This window comes from Hirundo rustica, chromosome 3 (assembly GCF_015227805.2).
Source record: "Hirundo rustica isolate bHirRus1 chromosome 3, bHirRus1.pri.v3, whole genome shotgun sequence".
NCBI classification, from domain to species: Eukaryota; Metazoa; Chordata; class Aves; order Passeriformes; family Hirundinidae; genus Hirundo; species Hirundo rustica.
Window position 1 is genome coordinate 112,410,269 of NC_053452.1, and position 4,169 is coordinate 112,414,437.

Here is a 4,169-nt window from a genome sequence, read left to right on the forward strand (position 1 = left end):
CTTGGAGCAGCCTGGGATAGTGGATGGTGTCCTTGTCCATGGCAGAGGCTGAAATGAGATGATCTTTCAGGTCTCTTCCAGCTGAGACCATTCCATGATCTCATGATCCCACGATCCCATGGTTCTAAGATCATAACAAGGCATGGTAGACAGAACGGATCTGTGCCTCTTTTGCCAGACTCTGTGGCAAGTGCTTGACTTGTTTTCTTTCAGAGTTTAGGGACTTCCAGAGCTTTGGATGAGTTTAATTGACAACACTGGCAGAAAAGAGCGAATGACTGGGTCTGGGAGCCAAAGGCGTTCTCAGAGGGAAAACTCAACACCTTTCTCAGAATTATGATTTTGGGTTAGTGCTATAGCATTAAGTGATGCTGCTGTGTTACTCCCATGTAGTAAAAAAGCGGAGGATTTATAGATCAGACCTTTATCTTCTTCCAGCCTTCATCTCCCCAGTTTGTCTCATTGACCTCAAAGGTTAGATCTCTATTACTAAAGCAAACACTGTCAGGATTCATTCCTGTGCTTGGAAACTGACGCTCTGGTTACCTCCAGCCTATTAAACTGTCAGATTAAAAATGCATCCAGCCATCTATTGGAGGTGGTCCCAGGAGTGTCCCTGCACTGTCCTCGGGAGCAGTGGGAGAGACACGGCAGCCTGGCAAGGGCCCCTCTGACAGGGAACACCATCAGGGAGATCCGCCCAAGGACCTGGACGTTCCTAATGTGACCGAGATAAAGAGCAAACTGTCTGTGACTGCTAATCTCTCTCCAATAGATCTCACTGTGCTGATATTAAAACCAACAGAAAATGGTTGTACCTGTCAAATATACACACCAACCTACATACAGTTTCCTTCATTGTTAAGGAAAAAAAAAAAAAAAAGAAAAGAAAAGGAAAAAAAAAATTAAAAACAAAACAAAACAAAAAACCCCCACTTTTTAGGACAAATCCCCAAAGACATATATCATTTCCTCACCTTGTAAAATTTCACTGGTTTGCCCTGAACTATGGTGTTTGCCAGGAGGATTCTGGAATAAAATGAAATCTCTGTCCAAACACAAAAAGGGTAAAATTCCAGTTTCTCCTTTTTGTTTTGAGAAAGGCATGAGCTTTTTTTTGTCAGAACCCAATTCCCTCATAGCCTATCTCCTAGAAATGAATTTTTGGACTGCTTTTGTTAAAAGGAACAAACTCCACATCCAACAACTCTTGGATTTAGGACGTAGGTGTGGGCCTATTAACAAGTTAGGAATGCACATGATGCTAGGTTGAAGATCCAGATTTGCCCAAATGTTCAGGGAGTGATCAGATCTGTGGTTTTGGTTCAGCTCCATCCTTGGTTTAGAGGGAGGGAAGTAGTTTGGACTCTGCTGATAAAAGAAACTCACACTTGCATCATTTTATACTGGTAATATGCTAAATACACCGCAGCAGATTCATAGGGCAAGGAAGCATTTCAAGCATTGCAGTGAGCTAACTGAAAGGAACCATAGGAAATATATACCAGAAGTTAATTTTTTCCAGTTCTTTTCCAGCTCTGCACCCTGCCTGTGTTAGTTCTTGTGCCGTGTGGCTTATTTTCACTCAGAGCTGCTTTGGAATAATTATAAAACAACTGGTGTGCCACGAGGACGTGGGGAGTCTCTCGGCTTATATTTTGCAGATGTCCATAATTTAACAGGACCAGCAGGTGACCAGGATTCCAAAGTCACCTTATGATGGTGATCAGCTCATGAACATGGGCAGCTCACAGTAACACATCGAGCCCTGCCCTTGGCTGCTTTCCATCAAGCCTGCCATGCATATTAGATGTTCTCTGCCTGAAATCTGTCCCTTGAGGTTGAAGTTCAAAATCTAATAGTGCCTCCTGGCCCTGAAAATATGTGTCAATCCATCTAGGCCGTGGTTTTGCTTAAAGGTAAAGCAATCCAGGGAGTTTTCAGGTCTGGATGCAACAATCGGCGATTATGGAGTTTATCTTGACATTTATTAGTTGTTAATGGCAGTGCTTCCAGAGAGCTAAGCACATTCCAGGCAGCCACACAGCATCCTTGGGCTGCACCAGCTGGTAGTTTAAGAACACGCAAATACTAAAGGAAACAGCAACAATAAAAAGGTGTTTTTAAAGCTGGGGGTTTTCCCTTTGTCATTAAAGCCCATTTGTCAGAGGGTGGCAGTTTCTCAGAGGCGGAAATATCCATAGGGAAGGGAGCCGCAGGGTGACCTAGATGGGCATGGTGAGGTCAGTTGGAGCGTGGGATTGACCGTCTGCAGGTGTAGAGAGTGCCATAACCAACAAGGGTTTTTCTATAACCTGGGCAAAAAGCCCTACTGCTTGGACAAAGAACCTTGGTGACAGTGACAGAACATGTGACCAAGAAGGTCCCATGTCAGTGGTGCTGGGACTATCTGTGATGGCTGGTGATCCTGAAACCATGGAAATACAGCAGCTCCTTTTCCACTAGAAACTGAAATCCTGAAAGGCTGACATCTTTTTTGGGTGCTCCTGCCCATCAGTGTCTGGTGCTCTCCTGGAACCAAGGATTGGAGGAAGGATTTGGATGTCCCTTGGCTATGGCCAGTTTGATAAATCATAGAAACAGAGAATCCTGGAATATCTTGGGATGGAAGAAACCACAGAGATCATCTCATTCCAGACTCCTGCTGTGGCCAGGGACACCTTCCATCAGACCAGATGCTCAGGGCCACGTCCAACCTGAAATCCCAAATGGCATCCCATGACAAATGAGCATTACATGACCAAGTGAAGCCACTGAAACTCAGTTTTGGCTCCTCCAGCATGGACTGAGTCATTTCTGAGCAGAGCTTTTCAGTCACCAAGCTATTCTTTTGCCTATTCCCTTGGGGGCTGCCATGTGACATGACAAAGCTTTTGCCCTTCTTCCAGAAGAAAAGTTTATTCCAGCAGATAAGAGAAACTTCTCATTGCAGTGACTCTCTGTGGCAGAGACACAGTGAGATGGATGGCATGGGGAAAATATCAGGCAGCAAAATGTATCACTTTAGCCTTTAAATATGCATTTATTGATTTGGGGGTTTCCTCCTAAGTCCAGAACCTGAAATTCAACTCTGAACTCTTCATCCACCTGACTTGTGTGGGCCTTTTGACCTGTCAAGGGTTTTTCCATTTGTAAAGGATGAGTAACAATACCAGGTAGCCTGGTAGTGCAGGAAATGCCTCCCTGAAGTAATGTATGGATCAGAGAAAACAGTATCTATGCCCAGAGACTGCAAAGGACTGTGTAGAAATGGTTTTAAATTATGATGTATTATTTTCTTGGGGTAATCCCATATTTCAGTTATCTCACACCACACCTTCTGCCTCTTCAGAATAAAGCAGTGACACTGGAAACAAAACCCAGATCAGATCTGCCACTTCCAATAAAGTTTTAAAATTATTTGAATTATTTATACACATTTATTTTTAATAAAGGAGACTGCTACCAGTGCATATCCTCTAACAGACCCCCAAAACACTGAATTTCTCAATATAAAGACAAACTTCTATCATAAACAAAATTTATGATACCTACATAGGCTTGACCACCTGTGGCTGCTCTGAGTGTGCTGAAAGGGGCCCTGGATAAGCCCTTCTCCAAAGATGAAGCTGTCTGCTTCCCCAGGTGAAGGCAGCAGCCACTGCTGCTCCAGGCTGCTCCCAGACTGCCAAAGCCATTGGTTATGTCTCTCTGTGCTCCTTTTATTTGCAGCCATAAAGAGTAACAGATAATCACAGATGTGTCAGCCCAGCTCCAATATCACCTCTTGGGTCCTAAATCCAGTCTGTTAGGAGGGCAGGAACTCAAAGAGGCTGCTGATTCTGAGTCGGGGCACTCCCATTGAACAGGGCAGCAGCCCCAAAAGGGTGGAAATGGCCAGGCTTGAAAGTTTTACAAGTGCTTGGGAGGAATGAGGGCTTGTGAGAGTCAGACAAGATGCCTGGGAGCTTAAACAATGCTGAGTGCGGCTCCAAAAGCACTCCCTGTGGACAGCCCATCCTTTCAGCACAGCCAGAGATTGCCCGCACGTCTTTAGAGCCCTGCGTTGCACTGATTGTGCACAGCAGCTGGGAGCTGAACAAATAAGCAGCCGCTGCTGTGCTGGATGAGGGAACATCCTGGTGCTGCTATGACATTCCTTGTCAAGT